Source organism: Chrysemys picta, chromosome 2 (assembly GCF_011386835.1).
Source record: "Chrysemys picta bellii isolate R12L10 chromosome 2, ASM1138683v2, whole genome shotgun sequence".
Lineage (NCBI taxonomy): Eukaryota > Metazoa > Chordata > Testudines > Emydidae > Chrysemys > Chrysemys picta.
In genome coordinates, this window is record NC_088792.1 from 237,279,022 (window position 1) to 237,302,015 (window position 22,994).

Genomic DNA, 22,994 nt, shown 5'->3' on the forward strand with positions numbered 1-22,994 from the left:
GCAGTTTACCTTCAAGAAACTCTACAACCTACATAAAACAACACTTAGGGTGAGAATTTGCTACTATTAACTAGTAAATTTAGTGTATTAAGCTTCGTTTGCATTTTTGGTTCATTTGCTCAGTAATTTGCTTTGATCTGTTTGCTATCCCTTATAATCACTTACAATTTATCCTTTGTAGTTAATAAATTTGTTTTGTTTTCTAAAACCCAGTTTGTGCAGTTCATAATAGGGGTGGTGGTAGGGGGAAAGCTGTGCATATCTTCCTTCACATTGAGGGAGGGAGTGAGTTTCATGAGCTTACGCTATACAGTTTTCTGTGCAGTGCAAGATAATACAATTTTGGGTTTATACTCCAGAGGTGATGTGCACTTGAGTGCTGGGCAATTTCCTAGCAGAGGTGATTGTAGTGTCTGTATGATTATACAGCTGGGTTTGTTCCTACCTGTGTTTACTGGAGGAAGCCAGAGAGCCTAGTTCAGCAAAACACTGTAGGGGAGTCCAGGCTGGTGGAGGAGGTGGGCTCTGAAACACCAGTACATCAGGTGGCATCCTGGAAGCGGGGTCCAACCCATCATACCAATGACATAGAGAAGGATAGGAGAGAGGTCCTGGAGGCCAGATTTAGGCTTTTAGGCAAGATATTGAAGTCCAGGACCTCCATAGTAGCTTTCTCTTAAATGGTTCCAGTTCCACATGCACGGCCAGTTAGACAGGCAAAACTGCAGGGTCTCAATGCATGGATGAGATGATGGTGTAGGGAGGAGGGGTTTAGATTTATTAGGAACTGGGGGAACTTTTGGGAAAGGGGGAGCCTATACAGGAAAGATGGGCTCCACCTAAACCAAAATGGAACCAGGTTGCTGGCACTTAAAATTAAAGTTTGTAGAGCAGTTTTTAAACTAAGGGCTGGGGGAAAGTTGACAGGTGCGAAGGAGCATATAGTTCGGACAGAGACATACCTTAGGGGAGGATCTACTAATGGAGATTCTTTCCATCCGATTTAGGAGGGGAGGATAGAAGATGATAAAGTACGGGTAGGATCTGATGAGAAGGTCAAATGAAAAAGAGTCCCATTCAATTACAGATACCCCCCGACTTACGCAATCATTCCATTCCGGAAAGCCTTGCGTAACTCGAATTTTGTGTAAGTCAGAAACGTATACCTGTATGTTACGCAAAAATTTCCACAACTCGAAAATCCTATTTCTGGCTTATGAAACTTTTCCCGTAAGCGCAAATTTGCGTAAGTTGGGTCTTGTGTAACCCGGGGAGCATCTGTACATCATGCAATGGCAGACAGGTAAAAAGTGACAAGTTTTTAAAGTGCTTATATACAAATGCTAGATGTCTAAATAATAAGATGGGTGAACTAGAGTGCCTCGTATTAAATGAGGATATTGATATAATAGGTATCACAGAAACTTTGTGGAATGAGGATAATCAATGGGACACAGTAATACCAGGGTACAAAATATATCGGAAGGACAGAACAGGTCTTGCTGGTGGGGGAGTGGCAGTATATGTGAAAGAAAGCATTAAATCAAATGAAGTAAAAATCTTGAATGAACCAAACTTTGACTTAGAATCTCTATGGATAGCGTTTTCATGCTCAAATAATAAGAATACAGTAGTATGGATATACTACCGGCCATCTGACAAGGATGGTGATAGTGACTGTGAAATGCTCAGGGAGATTAGAGAGGCTATAAAAATAAAAAAAAAACCCTCAATAATAATGGGAGATTTCAACTATCCACGTATTGACTGGGTACATGACACCTCAGATGGGTTACAGAGATAAAGTTTCTTGACACCTTAAATTACTACTACTTGGAGCAGCTAGTCCTGGAATCCACAAGAAGAGAGGCAATTCTTGATTTAGTCCTAAGTGGAGCACAGGATCTGTTCCAAGAGGTGAATATAACTGGACCTCTTGGTAATAGTGACCATAATATAATTAATTTAACATCCCTTTGGCGGGGAAAACTCCACAGCAGCCCAACACGGTACCATTTAATTTCGGAAAAGGGAACTACACAAAAATGAGGAAGTTAGTTAAACAGAAATTAAAAGGTATAGTGCCAAAAGTGAAATCTCTGCAACCTGCGTGGAAACTTTTTAAAGACACCAACTTAAATGTATACCCCAAATTAAAAAACATAGAGAATCAAAGTGCCATCATGGCTAAACAACAAAGTAAAAAGAGCAGTGAGGCAAAAAGGCATCCTTTAAAAAGTGTAAGTTAAATACTAGTGAGGAAAATAGAAAGGAGCATAAACTCTGGCAAGTGAAGTATAAAAATATACTTAGGAAGGCCAAAAAAGAATTTGAGGAACAGTTAGCCAAAGATTCAAAAAATAATAGCAAAAATGTTTTTAAGTACATCAGAAGCAGGAAGCCTGCTAAACAACCAGTGAGGCCATTGGATGATCGAGAGGCTAACGGAGCACGCAAGGACAATAAGGCCATTGTGGAGAAATTAAATGAATTATTTGCTTTGATCTTCACTGCTGAGGATGTGAGGGAGATCCCTAAACTTGAGCCATTCTTTTTAGGTGACAAATCTGAGGAACTGTCCCAGGTTGAGGTGTCATTATCAATTTGTTCCAAAACTTCCTCTAAACAGCAATAAGTCACCAAGACCAGATCGTATTCATCCAAGAGTGCTGAAGGAACTCAAATGTGAAATTGTAGAACTATTAACTGTGGTTTATAATCTATCATTTAAATTAGGTTCTGTACCAAATGACTGCAGGATAGCTAATGTGACGCCAATTTTTAAAAAGGGTTCCATTGGCAAGTACAGGCTGTCATGTTATTGACTTGAACTGGGACCATATAGAACATGGTTGCAACCAAGGTCCTGTAGTTGCACCAAATCTGGTATAAAGGAGGTCAAATAAGGTGTCTAAGACAAGGTTATGGTTTGCTGGTTATGATTATGCTATCTGTATGCATATATCATTTTTGTATTTAAAGTTAAAAGTATTGGCTCTATATTGTCTGTATTTCAAAATTATGCTGTGCTTCTGGGTGACACCCCAGATAAGTTGGTGTCAGTTCTGCCTAGCCTGTTTGATGGCCCATTAAGGACCATCGATTATACAACTGACCCATTGAGAGAGGCAAATAGGCCTTGTAACTCAGCAAAGTATGCAGGGACTTGCCCATGTGACTCCAGACTCCATTTTGCTGTAATTTTCCACAGTAAGGACAAAGAGGTGTTCTTACACCTGGAAATGACTATAAAAGGCTGTCAAGTATCAGATGGGTAGCCGTGTTAGTCTGAATCTGTAAAAAGCAACAGAGGGTCCTGTGGCACCTTTAAGACTAACAGAAGTATTGGGAGCATAAGCTTTCGTGGGTAAGAACCACACTTCTTGCATCTGAAGAAGTGAGGTTCTTACCCACGAAAGCTTATGCTCCCAATACTTCTGTTAGTCTTAAAGGTGCCACAGGACCCTCTGTTGCTTTTTATAAAAGGCTGATGCCTTATCTCCGTCTTGTCTTCAATCCTGCTTCATACCTCTGGAGGGACTTTGCTACAAATGGAAGCTCTACACAAAGGACTGATGACCCATCCCAGCTGTGAATGCACTCCAGAGACTTGATTTGAACCTGCAGTTTATTCCATCACTGCTACAAGCCTGAACCAAGAACTTTGCCATTACTGTATGTAATTGATTCCATTTAACCAATTCTAGCTCTCCTCTATATATTTTTTTCCTTTTATGAATAAACCTTTAGATTTTAGATTCTAAAGGATTGGCACCAGCATGATGTGTGGGTAAGATCTGATTTGTATAGTGACCTGGGTCTGGGACTTGGTCCTCTGGGATCAAGAGAACCTCTTTTCTTTTACTAGGGTATTGGTTTTCATAACGATTTGTCCCCATAACGATTGGTGCTGGTGGTGATACTGGGAAACTGGAGTGTCTATGGTTAGCCAGTGGGGTAAAACCAAAGTCTTCTCTGTTTGGCTGGTTTGGTTTGCCTTGGTATGTGTCGAAACCCCAGCCTTGGGCTGTAACTGCCCTACTTTAAGCAATTTGTCCTGAATTGGCACTCTCAGTTGGGTCCTGCCAGAACCAGCATCGTTACACAGGCCAATAAGCCTGACTTCAGTACCAGAGAAATTGGTTGAAACTATAGTAAAGAACAGAATTGTCAGATACCTAGATGAACATAATTTCCTGGGGAAGAGTCAACATGGTTTTTGTAAAGGAAAATCATGCCTCACCAGTTTACTAGAATTCTTTGGGGGAGTCAACAAGCATGTGGACAAGGGTGATCCAGTTGATATAGTGTATTTAAATTTTCAGAAAGCCTTTGACAAGGTCCCTCACCACAGGCTCTGAAGCAATGTAAGCTGTCATGGGATAAGAGGAAAAGTCCTCATGGACTGGCAACTGGTTAAAAGATAGGAAACAAAGGGTAGGTATAAATGGTCAGTTTTCAGACTGGAGAGAAGTATATAGTGGTGTCCCCCAGGTGTCTGTATTGGGACCAGTAGTATTCAACATATTCATAAATGATCTGGAAAAGGGGGTAAACAGTGAGGTGGCAAAATTTGTAGATGATACAAAACTACTCAAGATAGTTAAGTCCAAAGCACACTGAAGAGCTACAAAGGTATCTCACAAAACTGGATGACTGGGCAACAAAATGGCAGATGAAATTCAATGTTGATAAATGCAAAGTAAATACACATTGGAAAACATAATCCCAACTATACATATAAAATAATGGGATCTAAATTAGCTCAAGAGAGATCTTGGCATCCTTGTGGATAGTCGTCTGAAAATATCCACTCAGTGTGCAATGGCAGTCAAAAAAGCAGAATGTTGGGAATCATTAAGAAAGCGATAGTTAATAAGACAGAAAATATCATATTGCCTCTATATAAATCCATGGTACGCTCACATGTTGAATACTGCGTGCACATGTGGTCGCCCCATCTCAAAAAAAGATTCAGAAAAGGGCAACAAAAATGATTATGGGTATGGAACAGCTTCCATATGAGGAGAGATTAATAAGATTGGGATTTTTCATCTTGGAAAAGAGGCGACTAAAGTGGGATATGATAGAGGTCTATAAAATCATGACTGGTGTGGAGAAAGTAAATAAGGAAATCACTTTTCCTTATTTAAACAAAAACTAGGGGTCATCAAATGAAACTAATAGGCAGCAGATTTAAAACAAACAAAAAGAGGTATTTCTTCACACAATGCACAGTCAACCTGTGGAACTCTTTGCCAGAGGATATTGTGAAGGCCAAGACTGTAACAGGGTTCAAAAAAGAACTAGATAAATTAATGGAGGATAGGTCCATCAATGGCTATTAGCTAGGATGGGCAGGGACATGGTCCCTAGTCTCTGTTTGCCAGAAGCTGGGAATGGGCGACAGGGGATGGATCACCTAATGATTACCAGTTCTGTTCAGCCCCTCTAGGGCACCTGGCATTGGCCACTGTCAGAAGACAGGTTATTGTGCGAGTTGGACCTTTGTTCTGACCCAATATGGCCGTTCTTATGTTGTCCAAAATGAAAAGCCTGCAGTTTGAGTGTATGACAAGAATGTAACAACTGAGTCCCTATGATGTTACGCTTATCTCTGTGTCATTTGTATCTGACCTAAGATACCAATATGTTTTTAACAACTCACTTGCTTTTTATCATTTAGCCTATCACAACATTTTGACCAGACCCAAACCAAGCCAGTCTGAAAGTACTAAACACACTTCACTGTTGCTGAGTTATCTGGACTGATGTTTAGACATTCTAAAAATGACAACATTCTGAACAATGTTTTGGATAAAATTTTCAAAAGATCCTAAGTGACTTAACCTAAAAGCTTTTCTTCACTGACAAAAAAAAAAAATTTTTTTTACTGTGGGATAACTGATGTGCTGTAAAAACATAGTGGATACAAGGCTCTCTAGTTTTACTGGGAGTTAAACTAGGTGAAGTCAACCCTAGGTGGGGGCATAGTGCTGACCTCATCTAGCCACTTCGGGTAAGTACTACAAGTGCCATGGTTCCACTTAGTTATCTCACTGTAAAATCCTATCACATGTTTGCTATCTTGCTATATAAGAGCATCTTTTTAAACAGTGAAGAGAAATCTACAGCCCATTTTTTAAAAATGATTTAGGTAGCTAGGAGCCTTCATTTCATTGACTTTTAGTGTGACCTAGGCAGCTCCGAAGTCTCTTAGGCACGTTCTGAAAATTTTACCCCATGGTTTTACTTCCACAGTTTTCCACTGTTTTGGAAATAAACTCAGATGCAACCTGCTTCACAGAAATATATTTGGAGTAGAAATCAAATTCTTAAAATTTAAATTCTAGAAGTAAAGGAAGGAACTCAGTGCTAGGTTGTGTTCCCCACATTTTTAATTTTTTTTCCTATCCTGGTTTCAGCCTCTATATTTAGTAATGGAAAGGGTCCATAGCATCTCCGAATTGTCTTTCTTTGTGTGGTTCTAGTTCTTTGTTAATTAGATCAAACCAGATTTCCATTGAGACTGTAACAGTAGTGTCATCGGCCTGTAATCTGTCAAATCCCTAGGAAATCTCCTTCAATTGCTTATGTAAATGTATTTAAGGTTGGCAGTTTCCCAGGAAAAACTAGATTAGGACAGGATGCTGGTAAATACTGATGTAAACTGTGAAAGTTTGAAAATATATTCTTTTATTAAAATATACTAATGAAAATCACTGACAAATATTTAGCAATTTGATAATAATTTTGCAGTAAGATGGTTTGTTTAATTTTAATGAAAGGAAATTTAAAAAACAACAACCCTCCTCCCCCCCCCCCCCCAACCCCTGTATGCTATTGCCTTGGCTATCTCAAACAGAAACTGAAACTTCTGAATCCGGGAAGTGGACAGGGAATTCCCGGATTCAGAAGTTTGTTTCTGTTTGAGGTAAACTGCCAAACTAACTGTCCAGTCCAGTAATCTGTCTCTTGATCTGGCTGGCTGCAGTGCAACTCCTGTGATTGAACTCAGTGCATACAGTGATTCAAGACAAAATATTTCATCATGAGCTAAGATGGAAGACCAGTTGACCCAATTTATGGCTATTTTGACAAGTTTCATGAAGATGGCAAAGAGTCTTAGATGCAGAAATTGTAAAGAAAAAGTAAGTGGGAAGGCTCCAGAGACTTCAGAACTGCTAACTTTGGCTAAACATACATGAGTATTAGAATCAGACTCTGAGGATGAAGGTACTGATAATACTGCAGTGTCATTGCCAAGTACATCAAAAGGAAGCCATATACACCTCAGCTAAAGACAAGGAGGAGGAAGTATCACGGTTTTTCAACCACAAATGGCTATGTTTGTAACAAAAACATCTCCAGAATTGAAACAAAAAGTAGACTTGAAAATTGCAGATTTTTTATGAGTGTAATATTCCCTCTTCTGTTATTGAGCATCCAATTTTTCAATCAATTATCAGCTGCCTAACGCCAAGCTATAAAGCTCCCTGTCAAAAGAAGGTAGTAGATGAACTGTTAGATAAAGTTACTGATGGCTTAAAGGTAGAAGCACACAACAAATTATGTGGAAAAGCAGTTACATTAATACAAGATGGCTGGAGAAATGTGCACAATGACTCAGTGATAGCTAACTTTGGCTTCTCTATTGGTGGTTGATACTGGAAGCAATAAGAAGACTGGAAAGTACTCTGCTACACTGGCAAGAGAAACCAAGGCATTAGCAAATGAACTGTACCATTGTGTAAAGAGCTACCTGACAGACAATGAGAAAAAGATGTAAAATATGAGAAGTGATTTGGAACAAGAGGACGACACTTTGGTTATGTATGGATTCACATCACATTGGCTAAATCTACTTGGACAAGACCTTACATCAAGTGCTTTGATGAAACATGTTGTAGATTTACAAAAGCATTTTTGTAATTGTCATCAGCCTGAAGCCTGGTTAAAAGAATGCCAAGTTCTGTAAAACCCCAAATCCCTGGTGATACACAATGGAACAGTCAAATAACATGCTTGGAAACATATGTTTAAAAATTGGCCTCATTATCTCAGGGTTCTGACTGACCATGAGGCAGAACTGAAGATAGAGTTCAGTTGTCAGTATAATTAATAATAATTAATAATTAGGGCAATGCCATTTTGGTCAATTTCAGGGTCATAAGATTTTAAAAATCGTAAATTTCATGATTTCAGATATTTTAATCCATGGTGTTGTAACTGTAGGGGTCCTGACCCAAACAGAGGCCCGGGAGTGGTGGGGGGATGGAGGATCACAAGACTATTGTAGAGGGGTTGCATTATTACCTCCCATACTTCTGTGCTACTGCTGGTGGCAGCACTGTCTTCAGAGCTGGGCGGCCGGAGACTGGCAGCTGCTGGCCATGAGCCCAGCACTGAAAGCAGTGCCACCACCAGCAGCAGCACAGAAGTAAGGATGGCATGGTGTGGTATTGCCACCCTTACTTCTGTGCTGCCGCCTTCAGAGCTGGGTGCCCGTCAAGAAGCTGCTGCTCTCTGGCCACCCAGCTCTGAAGGCAGCGCAGAAGTAAGGGTGGCAATACCGCCACCCCACCTACAATAACCTTGCAATCCCGCCCAGGCCCTTTTTTGAGTTGGGACCCCAGTTTGAGAAACACTGGTCTCCCCCGTGGAAAAAAAACTAGATTTCATGAGGGAGATCAGATTTTAGTCTGTGAATTTGGCAGGGCCCTATTAATAATCAAGGGATTTACCAAGAAGAAATAATTCGATCAGACAATTAAAATCAGTTGCTGTGAAACTTCACGCACACCAAAGGGACACATTAACAATTGTTGTAGAATGAAGAGAATGGTTGCATTTGCTGATAAATAAAGATCTTGCACCACACAAAGAAAAAGTACACCAAGAGATTTTTATGAGGCAATTACTCCTGTACACGTTGGCCAACCTCCTTCATCCAAAATACGCAGGACAAAAAGAAATTGCAAGGCAGTGGTTGCTGAGTAAAATCCTGACTTTCTCTCATATTTAGCTTGATTTAAAGTAGAAGAATTGCTGTATCCAAAATCATTGTTTTCATCTGCTATCAAGGAAAAGTTTTCCCTTTAACATGGTGGAAAAATTTGTAGAATGATGATATTCTGTCTGACTTGAGATACAATTGCATCAGTGTCCAGCAAGTTCAGCAAGCATACAACTAATCTTTTCAAACTTTGAATACATCCATCCAGAACTGATGTATAGCCTTGGTCTATCCACTACATCAAAGTTGGTCTTCTGCTACACAATTTTGAATGGCCAAGTGGCCCTAGACTGGTAGTCTGCAATTCTGCATGGTTCTGATTGCTTAATGCTTCAAGCCTAAAATTCTGGATTGTTGTTATTTACATATAACCAAATGTTTTGACTCTTATTTATAAAATATTGAAAACAGAAATAAGTCCTGACATGTATAACTTCCTTGAGAAAATACCGAACCAAAATGTATACAGATATTCTGACAGTCAGTATTATAATTACATATATTGTTATGCTCACTGCAATTTTACTTTTTATTTGTGAATTAATCTCCTAGTGCTCTGTATAATCACAATTTGAATCTGTAACTAAAACTATGTGTAATGTGGCAGCAATATAATGCATCAATGACACAATTTTTAGAATAGAAAATGTCTTAAACTGGGACTAACTAGTTTTTCCGAGTTAGAAAACACCATGATCTAACCAGCTAAAAAACCATCTCTGGTAAATACCATGCAGTCCCTGAGTTTAGTGCCTCTGTGTAGAATCCCTTGTGTAAAATGTGTGCTATGTTTTGATCAAAGTTTTCCTTGTATAACTTACCCATTAATTTGATTTAATTTCTGCTGTTTCCATTTTAGTAATCTAGAACTGTCCCTTCCCCATTTAAGGAAAAAAAGTTATTCCTCTTTTGTATAATGCCATAATGGTAAGTAATTCTATTATAAACTCATTTTTTTTCCTTTTTAAAATGAAAAGTGAAGTTAGCCTACTTGATTCTAGTTTCTATATAGCTGCTGATCCATAAAAGTAAAGTAAAAACAGGTTCATTGTATAAACTTTTAATTCCCTAATTTTATAGTTTATTTCTGTGATGCTTGCTTACATAGTCTTTTGCATAAATGTGTGAACACATGCATAACAGCCTTCCAAAATTGTCATGAAAGTTGGACATAATCAGGCACAAAATTTGCTTTTTGTGGGAAATGGTTTTATGGTCAAAGTACTGGACTTGGACTCAGAAGATCTGAGTTCAAATCCCAGTTTTGCCACAGATTTCCAGTGTAATCTTGGGCAGATTACTTTATCTATCTATGGTTGAGTTTTCCCTCTGTAAAATGGGAATAACAACAAGACAAAGGAAATACTGATAGATATTATAAACTCTTTGGGGCAGGGACTGTCTCTTAGTATGTGTTTATACAGTGCCTTTTACAATGGAGCTCCAGTCTTAGTTGGGGCCAGGTGCTACTGTAATACAAATAATAACAATCCCCCACTCTTAAAAAGATAAATGAAAAGGCTATATTTTAATGTCTGTCTTAAAAAAACCCAGAGAATTCCAACAAATAAAATCTGTTAACCCAAGGTGATTGGGCAAGTAGAATTTTAATGGGCTAAATTACAGAATATGTATACAATGTTCTAAATCTCAAATTAGAGTGTTTTCTTGAAAATAGAAAAATAGTATACTAGTACTTGTACATAAGCTTCCGTGCATAACCTATTTGTATTTTAGCCTCACATGACAGATTACCTTGCTAAATTTCATAAGATTAAAGTTGTTCAATATCATATATATTTCATCATTATGAATTGGATTCTAAATAATCAGAGTTTTTAACATGTGGTAGTTAATAATGACTGATAAGGGTTCTGTGGAGTATAGCAGGTCCATTTTACAGAGTGCTTAACTGAGTCAGAAAAGAATAACCTAATATCACAAGGGAAATTGGTGGAGTAGGGAGTAAACCCCAGACATTGTGACTCCCATGTCTCTAATTATTAGCCTGATTTTGCAACCCTCATTTTAGTAGTGCTCTGCATGACTTAAAGTTGTAGAATCATTTCACCACCCCTGGGTTAAGGAAAGTATGGCCTGTGGGCCACATCCAGCCTGTCAGACCATTTAATTTGGCCCTCAGCTCCCGCCAGGGAGCGGGGTCGGGGGGTTGCCCTGCTCTGGCACTCCAGCTGCGGAGCGGGGTTGGGGGCTTACCCCACTCTGCACGGCTCCCAGGAAGCAGCCAGCATGATCCTCCTCCGGCTCCTACATAGTACACGGAGGCATGGCCAGGCGGCTCTGGGCGCTGCCCCGTCCTCAGGCACCGCCCCCGCAGCTCCCATTGACCGCGGTTCTCAGCCAATGGGAGCTGCAGGGGTGGCGCCTGCAGACTGGGCAGTGCGTAGAGCAACCTGGCTGCCCCTCTGAATCGGAGGGGGGACATGCTTCTGGGAGCTTCTTGCGGTAAGCACCACCTGGAGCCTGCACCCCTGAGCCTCCCACCCCACCCCCCTGCCACAGCCCTGATCCCCCTCCTGCCTTCCAAAACCCTTGATCCCAGCCCAGAGCCCCCTCTTGTACCCCAAGCCCCTCATCCCCCAGCCCCACCCCAGAGCCCTCACCCCCCCATGCCCCAACAGCCTGCCCCATCCCTGATCCCTCTCCTGCCCTCTGAACCCATTGGTCCCAGCCTGGAGCACCCTCCTGCACCCTAAACCCCTCATCCCCCAGCTCGCATCCCCAGCTGGAGCCCTCTCACCCTTTCCCCCATACCTCAACCCTCTGCCCCAGCCCTGATCCACCTCCTGCCCTCCAAGCCCCTCGGTCCCAGCCTGGAGCCCCCTCCTGCACCCCAAACCCTTCAGCCCCACCCCAGAGCCTTCCCTCCCCGCTCACCCCAACCTGGAGCCCCCTCATGCACCCTGAACTCCTCATTTCTGGCCCCACCCGAGAGCTGGGGATGGGGTTTAGGGTGCAGGAGGGTACTCCGGGCTGGGACCAATGGGTTCAGAGGGCAGGAGAGGGATCAGGGATGGGGCAGGCTGTTGGGGCATGGGGGGGCCCCACCCAAGACCCCTCGCCCCCAGTCAGAGCCCTCACCCCCTCCCGCACTCCTATCCCCAATTTTGTGAGCATTTATGGTCCACCATACAATTTCCATACCCTGATGTGGCTCTGAGGCCAAAAAGTTTGCCCACCCCTGCCTTAACCATTATTAAGTCATCCATGTGTGTTAGTATATGTAGGGTGATTATGCACCATGGATTAATAGTTTCTTTATACATTTTAATTTTTTTTAGCAAAAAAACAAATTAATTGATAGAGAAATATGTGATATGCTCAGGATTCTAATGTGTTTTTTTTGTTTGTTTGTTTGTTTTTGGTAATACCTTATTTCATGACTCCTTTACTATACTTCATTTCTTGACACCTCACAAGTGAAACACAATTAAAAGTAATGTGTTAAGTTGAATAAGCTAGGAAATAATTAATTTTGGTAGTGCTTTTCTACATGTTAGTGATCCAAAAATCCTTAGAACTAAAAACAGAAATATCAAAATATCTGTGGGGGAGAGGAGAAGAACATTGTTTGGCACTGCTCTTGCTCCTTTCTTTCTTGGTCAGTTTTGAAGCTGGAGAAGTTGAGTGCAACTTTTTACTCCTGTGAGTGGATTACTTTTCCCACTCTGCTGCTAATACCATTGGAAAGTATTCTTGTATAGGAAAACAGTACTTTTGAACTTCATTTTTATAAACCAATGTTGATCTCAACAAAGATAAAAGGGCTAATCTAATTTTAAATCAACGTTTGTGATGGATAAACAAGAATAAAGGTTGTTCCGAGTTGCTAGTGTATTTATAATGAAGTTACCTATTGGATGAATTAGTATATTAAAAATACTCAAATTATCATGACTTTAGTGTCGTAGGACCAACGTGGCATCATCTTCGCCTCCAACTAGTTAAGGAAATCTTTGCAGTTGACTGTGGGTGGGGAATGACATTCTGTTGTATTCTGACACTAACAGTAACTTAAATCACATTGACATCACATCAGAACAATGTTTTATAGCCTCTGCCAATTTAAAAATCAAATTGATGTTAGATCTGTATAGAACAACATATTTGACTGACAAGAAAGGTAGTTATATATGGATGTGATGTTCTATCCATGTATAATAAGGTTTTTGACTGACAGTTTAACAGTGGGACAATTTCTATCCCTTAGATTCCAAATGATTATTATTGTCGTACAAAAAACACTTTTCCACTAGCTCTGTATAGAGAACATGCATACTTTTTTGTGCAATAACATTGAGTCTTTTGAAGTCTCAGATGGTGACAATTAATGAAGGCACTATCAGATAATTGTAATCAATGTCAAGGACTGCTATTGTGGTGTGTGATGATGTGGAAGCCATTGGGTACATAACTCCCAGTGGACGATCGGCACAAATCTTTGACATATTCTGCACACTGGATGAAATGTCTTTGGAGAAGTGACAGAAATATTTCCTAACTTGAAGGCTTCTTATAATCTCTTTTCAGCTTTGCATTTCTCTACATCACTATAAAATGCAGTTTTAATCTGAAAAATAACTATCTATAAAAGTATCAGAGGGGTATCCATGTTAGTCTGGAACTGTAAAAAGCAACAGAGAGTCCTGTGGCACCTTTAAGACTAACAGATGTATTGGAGCATAAGCTGCCTCCCAAGGTCTGTGAAAGCGTGGGATCATTGTCCAGGATGGGTTGTAGATCACTGATGATGTGTTGGAGAGGTTTAAGCTGAGGACTGTAGGTGATGGCCAGTGGAGTTCTGTTGGTTTCTTTCTTGGGCTTGTCTTGTAGCAGGAGGCTTCTGGGTACACGTCTGGCTCTGTTGATTTGTTTCCTTATTTCCTCGTGCCGGTATCGTAGTTTTGAGAATGCTTGGTGAAGATCTTGTATGTGTTGGTCTCTGTCTGAGGGGTTGGAGCAGATGTGGTTGTCCTCAGCGCTTGGCTGTAGACAATGGATCGTGTGGTGTGTCCGGGGTGGAAGCTGGAGGCATGAAGGTAGGCATAGCGGTCGGTGGGTTTTCGGTATAGGGTAGTGTTAATGTGACCATCACTTATTTGTACTGTGGTATCTAGGAAATGGACCTCCCGTGTAGATTGGTCCAGGCTGAAGTTGATGGTGGGGTGGAAGCTGTTGAAATCGTGGTGGAATTCTTCCAGAGTCACCTACAAGACCTTCACCAAGTATTCTCAAAACTACAACTCCACTGGCCATCACCTACAGTCCTCAGCTTAAACCTCTCCAACGCATCATCAATGATCTACAACCCATCCTGGACAATGATCCCTCGCTTTCACAGACCTTGGGAGGCAGGCCAGTCCTCGCCCACAGACAACCCGCCAACCTTAAGCATATTCTCACCAGCAACCACACACCACACCATAACAACTCTAACTCAGGAACCAATCTATGCAACAAACCTCGATGCCAACTCTGCCCACATATCTACACCGACAACACCATCACAGGACCTAACCAGATCAGCTACAACATCACCGGTTCATTCACCTGCACGTCCACCAATGTTATATATGCCATCATGTGCCAGCAATGCCCCTCTGCTATGTACATTGGCCAAACTGGACAGTCATTACGTAAAAGGATAAATGGACACAAGTCAGATATCCGGAATGGCAATATACAAAAACCTGTAGGAGAACACTTCAACCTCCTTGGCCACACAATAGCAGATGTAAAGGTAGCCATCTTACAGCAAAATAGCTCAGTGGTTTGAGCATTGGCCTCCTAACCTAGGGTTGTGAGTTCAATCCTTGAGGGGGCCATTTAGAGATCTGGGACAAAAATCTGTCTGGGGATTAGTCCTGCTTTGAGCAGGGGGTTAGATTAGATGACCTCCTGAGGTCCCTTCCATCCCTGATATTCTATGATTCTATGAGAAATAGGTCTGTGAGTCACCAGTACAGAGATCGTAGTTGAATTTGTGTTTGTGGATGAAATTATCTGAAGATAAGGTGTTAGAGAGAGAAGAGGACAGAGTCCTCTGAACTGATCACAGAACTAAAAATTAATGATAGCTTAGTGATTATGATTTGATTACATTTATATGTGCAAACAGAATAAAGTACAGACCAGTAATATACATACTAGGTGCTTTAAAAGGGCCAGTTTCACGAAAATCAAAAGAATTATAAGCCAAATCAGCTAGGAGGATGAATTTAATCAGAAAAATGTGAATGATAATTGGGAATTGTTTAAGAACATTTTACCCAAAAAGCCACCACCGAGGAAGAAGGCAATATTGGTTAAAAACAGGCCAGGTTTAGAGGGGAAGTGAAGGCAGATATAAAACACACATATGTATGATAAATGGAAGAATGGGGAAGCTGATAGTAATTAATATAAATCAAAAGCTAGGAATTGTAGAAAATTGATTAGGGAAGCAAAGAGATGCAAAGAGAAATCTATGGCCAGCAGAGTTAAGGACAATAAGAAGGATTTTTTAAAATACATTAAGAACAAAAATAATCCTAACAATGGTATTGGTCCATTAGTAGATGGAGATGGTGGTAGAATTATCGATGATAATAAAGAAAAGGCAGAAATGTTTAATAAATATTTCTGTTCTGTATTTGGGGGGAAAAAAAGATGATGCAGTCATTTTATACCATAACTCTCTTTCCGTTCCACTAGTATCTCAGAAGAATGTTTAAGAGCAGCTACTAACATTAGATACTTTTAAATCAGCAGGTCTGAATAACTTTTATCCAAGAGTTTAAAAGTGCTGGCTGAGTAGCCCTTTGAAACATTGTTTACTTTTAATAAGTCTTGGAACACTAGGGAAGTTCCAGAATATTGGAAGAAAGCTAATGTGCCAATATTTAAAGAGGATAAATGGGAAGCCCGAGTAATTATAGGCCTGTCAGTCTGACATCAATCCTGGGCAAGATTACAGAGCTGCTGATACGGTACTCGATATATAAAGAATTAAAGGAGGGTAGTATAATTAATACCAATCAACATGGGTTTATGGGAAATAGATTCGGTCATACTGACTTGATACCTTTTTTTGATGAGACTACAAGTTTGGTTGATAAAGGCAATAACATTGATGTAATAAACTTAGACTAAGGCATTTGATTTGGTACCACACAACATTTTGATTAAAAAAACTAGAACAATATCAAATTAACATGGCACCTATTAAATGATTTAAAAGCTGTCTAACTTATAGGTCTCAAAATGTAATTGTAAATGGGGAATCATCATTAAGCAGGTGTGTTTCCAATGGGGTCCCTCCAGGATCGGTTCTTGGTCCTATGCTATTTAGCATTTTTGTCAATGACTTGGGAGATAACATAAAATCCTCACTGATAAAATATTCAGATGACACAGTAATTGTGGGAGTAATAAATAATGAAGAAGACAATTACTGATTCAGAATGATGGTTCACTTGGAAAACTGCGTGCAAACAAACAATGTATGTTTTAAGATGGTTCAGTGTAAATGCATACATCTAGGAACAAAGCATGTACACCATACTTGCAGGGTGGGGGACTTTATCCTGGGAAACAGTGACTGAAAAAGATTTGGTGGTAGTTGTAGATAATCAGCTGAATCTGAGCTTCTAGAGCGACACTGTGACCAAAAGGGCTAATGCAATCTTTGGATGCATAAATGGGAATGTCAAGCAGGAGTAGGGAGGTTATTTGGGACTGGTTTGACCACTGCTGAAATTTTGTGTCCTGTCTTGGTGTGCCCAATTTAAGAAGGATATTGCTAAATTGGAGAGGGTTCAAAGAAGAGCCAGGAGAATGTATAAAGGATTAGAAAACATGTCTTAGGGTACGTCTATACTTACCCGCTGGTTCGGTGACAAGCAATCGATCTTCTGGGATCGATTTATTGTGTCTTGTCTAGACGCGATAAATCGATCCCGGAAGTGCTCACCGGTAATCCTGCTCTGCAAGAGGAGTAGGCGGAGTCGACGGGGGAGCCTGCCTGCCACGTGTGGACCTGCGGTAAGTACCTTTAAGTTCGAACTAAGATACTTCAACTACGTTATTTACGTAGCTGAAGTTGCGTATCTTAGTTCGAACTGGGGGCTTAGTGTGGACCAGCCCTCAAAGTGATAGCCTCATAGAGCGCCAACTACTTAGCTTAACAAAGAGCAGTTTAAGGGGTGACTTGATTACATTCTATAAGTACCTTCCCAGGGAACAAATATTTAATAATGGGCTCTGCAGTCTCGTCTAGCAGAGAAAGCTACAACATGATCCAAAGGCTGGAAGTTGAAACTAGATGAATGTAGACTAGTAAGTGGGTGTTAATATTTATCAGCGAGGGTAATTAACCATTGGAACAGTTCATCAAGGGTCGTGGCAGATTCTCCATCACTGATAATTTTTAAATCAAGATTGGATGTTTTTCTACTCGATCTGTTTTAGGAATTATTTTGGGGAAGTTCCATGGCTTGTGTTATTCAGGAGGTCAGACGAGGTGATCAGAAAGGTCATTTCTGGCCCTGGAATCCATGAATTTATAGAAGCGGCAGAAACAGGAGAAAAGAAGCCTAACACCCTCACCATAGTCTGATCCAGTGCAGGAAGTATGAGAGAAGAAGAGGCTTCTGTAAAAGAGGGCAACTGCAGAGGCAAGGTCTCCCTGAGAACCAGGACCAGGGAATGAGATGAATGCATTATAAATGGCTGTGATCTTTTTTTGAAATGGAGACAGCAAGAGAAGGGGAGCAGGGAGGAATAAAGAAGAGGGATGAGCGTAAGGTTAGGAATGGTGGCTTGAGAGTAGCAGTAGTGATGGCAGGGTTGGGTGTAGGAGGTGAGACCTGAAGGAGGGCCAGGGTTGGAGCAAATGTCATCAGAGGAGAGGATGAGCCTGCGGACATGGGACCTTGATTTGTGCTGGTTGGAGGAGGGAGGAGATCAGGGTGGACAGGGGATAAGGAGCAAGTAGAGGCAGTGGAAACTGTAGAGGAGTGTGTGTAACCATTAATGGGAGATGGATCCAATGGGGGCAGAGAGGTGGTAGAAGAAGGACAGATGTTACGGTGCAGAAGAATGTTATCATAAGAGCCGTGAGTGAGTGGCAGATGCACAAGATTATAAAAAACCCCACAAAACTAAACACACACAAGGTCTAATGCATGGTTTTGGCCTGATGCTGAGTCTCTGCTTTCTGGGACTATTCCCCTGCTATTGGCAGGACTCCCCAGTTGCAGACGCCTTTGGTGGTGCGGTCTCTGGGCCAGGCTGTGATGCAGTGGCAATAATGGCTCTTTGCCCTGTGCTGAGTCCCTATTACCTGGGAAGGATCCCCTGGCTATATGCAGAAATCCCCAGTTAGAGTCGCTGTTATTAATTATTCTGCAACCTAAAAATCAAATGACTGTTACTCATCTGTGCTGCAGTCTGTTATATGCTGGGACACTAATTCAGTCATTAATCACACAGGAGACTACTTATTGCAGGGCATGCATTTTTTTTTGTACGGCTTCCCATGCAATTACCAGCCAGATCCAAATATGATGATTTCTTGGCACATGCCTTGGTCTGGATACGTTTATGCTGCAGCTGAGAGCGAGCCTCTCAGCTCAGGTAGACAGAGTTAGGCTAGAAGAACTCAAGTAAGTGAGCTAAAAAGAGCAATGAGAATATTGTAGCACTGACAGAGGCTTAAGATAGCCGCTCAAGCCTATCCTAGCCACTTGAACTCGGACCAACCGGCTAGCCTAAGCCTCTGTAGGTGCCACAATGTCGACACAGCTGTATTTGGTGTGCTGACATAGCCCCCTATAGCATGTCTGTCTACCTGAGCTGAGAGGCTTGCTCCAAACTGCAGTGTAGACATACCCTCTGAGGTTATGTGGCAAAAGAGAAACGTTGCTAATGGTTATTTTGGGTGGTGCGCAGGGGTGAAGTTCTCTATTGACAAAATGAAAAGTGAGATTTTTCATATTACTATTAAAATTATCTTTATTATTAATAAAATTATATTTGGATGGATGGTCATTTACTTTACATGGAGCACAACGAGCAGAGAGAAGCAGAAGCTGGCTTTCCTTGAGGGAAGTCTCCTTTGGTGAATCTACACAAAGGAGCATAGTTAGAATTTGTGTTATGTATGAGGTACTAAGCTTGACTTCATTCCCTATTTTAAAGGAACAGTTTACACCCTAATTTATGAATTGACAATATATATATTTTGGATCACGTAGTAATGTACCAAAAAGCAAATGTTATTACAACATAAAACAAATGATTGCTTAAGCAAAGGATGTGTGGACTAAGGATTGATGCATGAACATTTTTTAGAAGTCTCTTGTAGAGAAGTTCTTGATATTGCTAAGAGTCCCATGAATAGTTTTTGTAATCTACATTAAGTTGCTCACATGAACCAATACATTTTTTTTTTAGTTCAGACATGGATTGGTTTTGAGAATGAGTGGATGTTGCTCCTAAAGTGTTCAATAGAAAGGGAATTAAAAAGACACTTGGAGTTCTAGTTAATTTTCTTACACAAGATTTTTTGTATTTAGCAACTTATTAAAGGTGTGTTAATAAATCATTCTTCTTAAAATAGTTCTTTATTTGTTGCTTACTATGTGTTGGTAGTAATTCCATTTTTAAGGTTGCATTCAGTTTTTTAGTTAAAAAGGACTTAAAGCTCCACTTTATTGGCCTTAAAAACAAACGATGATTATAGCCAAGTTACCCCACTGTTAGGGAGAAATTTAATATTTTGGAAATTTGCAAGGAAATGTATTCAGCAATTTAAGAACACCAGAAAGCTAAAATGGTTCCTTTAAAAACATTTATGGCTGGTGTCTAACATTTTTTCACAACCCTCTAATGCCTTCTTTTTAAATGTTGAAATGTATGGGAGTAGATTTAGTTTGACAAACTTTTTAACATAATTTTTATTGCCATTTTTCTTCAAAACTGTTTCTAATAGCATCATAAAAGTCAAAGAATACTAACTTATTTTTCAAATGCCTTCATCTAACATTTTAGATGTTAAAACTCTGGCATCTAAAATTTCAGATGTCTCTTCTTCTGAGAGAGGAATAAAAAGTGGAGCTGCTAACTACACTGCTAATTATCTCATTAGGTCAGAAACATAAGCTAATGTCAGGTTTCAGAGTAGCAGCCATGTTAGTCTGTATCCGCAAAAAGAACAGAAGTACTTGTGGCACCTTAGAGACTAACAAATTTATTAGAGCATAAGCTTTCGTGGACTACAGCCCACTTCTTCGGATGCATATAGAGTGAAACATATATTGAGGAGATATATATACACACATACAGCGAGCATGAACAGGTGGGAGTTGTCTTACCAACTCTGAGAGGCCAATTAAGTAAGAAAAAAAAACTTCTGAAGTGATAATCAAGCTAGCCCAGTACAGACAGTTTGATAAGAAGTGTGAGAATACTTACAAGGGGAGATAGATTCAATGTTTGTAATGGTTCAGCCATTCCCAGTCCTTATTCAATCCTGAGTTGATTGTATCTAGTTTGCATATCAATTCCAGCTCAGCAGTCTCTCGTTGGAGTCTGTTCTACAGGCCATTATCCTCTGATCCCACTGAGGATTACCTAAAGAAACTACACCATCTGCTAAAAAAACTCCCTGACAAAGCACAGGAACAAATCTGTACAGACACATGCCTAGAACCCCGACCAAGGGTATTCTATTTGCTACCCAAGATCCATAAGCCTGGAAATCCTGGACGCCCCATCATCTCAGGCATTGGCACCTTAACATTAGGCTTGTCTGGTTATGTGGACTCTCTCCTCAGACCCTACGCTACCAGCACTCCTAGCTATCTTCGAGACACCACTGACTTCCTGAGGAAACTACAATCCATCGGTGATCTTCCAGAAAACACCATCCTAGCCACTATGGACGTAGAAGCCCTCTACACCAATATTCCACACAAAGATGGACTACAAGCTATCAGGAACAGTATCCCTGATAATGTCACAGCTAACCTGGTGGCTGAACTTTGTGACTTTGTCCTCACCCACAACTATTTCACATTTGGGGACAATATATACCTTCAAGTCAGCGGCACTGCTATGGGTACCCGCATGGCCCCACAGTATGCCAACATTTTTATGGCTGACTTAGAACAACGCTTCCTTAGCTCTCGTCCCCTAACGCCCCTACTCTACTTGCGCTACATTGATGACATCTTCATCATCTGGACCCATGGAAAAGAAGCCCTTGAGGAATTCCACCATGATTTCAGCAACAGAGGGTCCTGTGGCACCTTTGAGACTAACAGAAGTACTGGGAGCATAAGCTTTCGTGGGTAAGAACCTCACTTCTTCAGATGCAAGTCTTGCATCTGAAGAAGTGAGGTTCTTACCCACGAAAGCTTATGCTCCCAGTACTTCTGTTAGTCTCAAAGGTGCCACAGGACCCTCTGTTGCTTTTTACAGATTCAGACTAACACGGCTACCCCTCTGATACTTGACACCATGATTTCAATAATTTCCATCCCACCATCAACCTCAGCCTAGATCAATCCACACAAGCGGTCCATTTCCTGGACACTACTGTGCTAATAAGCGATGGTCACATAAATACCACCCTATACCGGAAACCTACTGACCGCTACACTTACCTACCATGCCTCCAGCTTCCATCCAGGACACACTACACGATCCATTGTCTACAGACAAGCTCTAAGATATAACCGCATTTGCTCCAATCCCTCAGATAGAGACCAGCATCTACAAGATCTCTATCAAGCATTCTTAAAACTACAATACCCACCTGCTGAAGTGAAAAAACAGATTGACAGAGCCAGACGAGTACCTAGAAGTCACCTCCTACAAGACAGGCCCAACAAAGAAAATAACAGAACACCACTAGCTGTCACCTTCAGCCCCCAACTAAAATCTCTCCAGCGCATCATCAGAGATCTACAACCTGTCCTCAAAGATGATCCTTTACTCTCACAGATCTTGGGAGACAGACCTGTCCTCGCTTACAGACAACCCCCCAGCCTAAAGCAAATACTCACCAGCAACCACACATCATTGAACAAAAACACTGACCCAGGAACCTATCCTTGTAACAAACCCCGATGCCAACTCTGTCCACATATCTATTCAAGTGACATCATCATAGGACCTAATCACATCAGCCATACCATCAGGGGCTCGTTCACCTGCACATCTACCAATGTGATATATGCCATCATGTGCCAGAAATGCCCCTCTGCCATGTACATTGGCCAAACCGGACAGTCTCTCCGCAAAAGAATTAATGGACACAAATCTGACATCAGGAATCAAAAACCAGTGGGAGAACACTTTAACCTGTCTGGTCATTCTATGACAGACCTGCGGGTGGCTATTTTACAACAGAAAAACTTCAAAAACAGACTCCAACGAGAGACTGCTGAGCTGGAATTGATATGCAAACTAGATACAATCAACTCAGGACTGAATAAGGACTGGGAATGGCTGAACCATTACAAACATTGAATCTATCTCCCCTTGTAAGTATTCTCACACTTCTTATCAAACTGTCTGTACTGGGCTAGCTTGATTATCACTTCAAAAGTTTTTTTTCTCTTACTTAATTGGCCTCTCAGAGTTGGTAAGACAACTCCCACCTGTTCATGCTCTCTGTATGTGTGTATATATATCTCCTCAATATATGTTTCACTCTATATGCATCCGAAGAAGTGGGCTGTAGTCCACGAAAGCTTATGCTCTAATAAATTTGTTAGTCTCTAAGGTGCCACAAGTACTCCTGTTCTTTTTATAAGCTAATGTGCACACTTTCAAAGGAATGAAGGAGGGAACCTTCACACTCTTGCAAACCTTAGTAAGAACCAGGAGGAGAGCCATATTCCTCCTCAAGCTGGTAGTGCTGGCTCGGGCAGCTTGGCTCTTAAACAGAGCCGAAGTCTGAGTCAGGGGA

The 22,994-nt window shown here is 40.9% G+C and overlaps 1 long non-coding RNA gene across 4 annotated transcripts in view; it reads left to right on the forward strand.

Annotated features, from left to right (window-relative positions):
• The window catches only part of LOC112059158 (uncharacterized), a 50,166-nt gene that overhangs the window by 9,516 nt on the left and 17,656 nt on the right, over positions 1 to 22,994 (forward strand). Inside the window, exon 2 of one of the 4 annotated variants that reach the window (XR_010598914.1) lies at positions 9,876 to 9,943. The exons of the other annotated variants lie outside the window; for them this stretch is intronic. This is a non-coding gene — a long non-coding RNA (uncharacterized LOC112059158). The remainder of the gene's footprint in view (positions 1 to 9,875; positions 9,944 to 22,994) is intronic. 4 annotated transcript variants of the gene reach the window in all.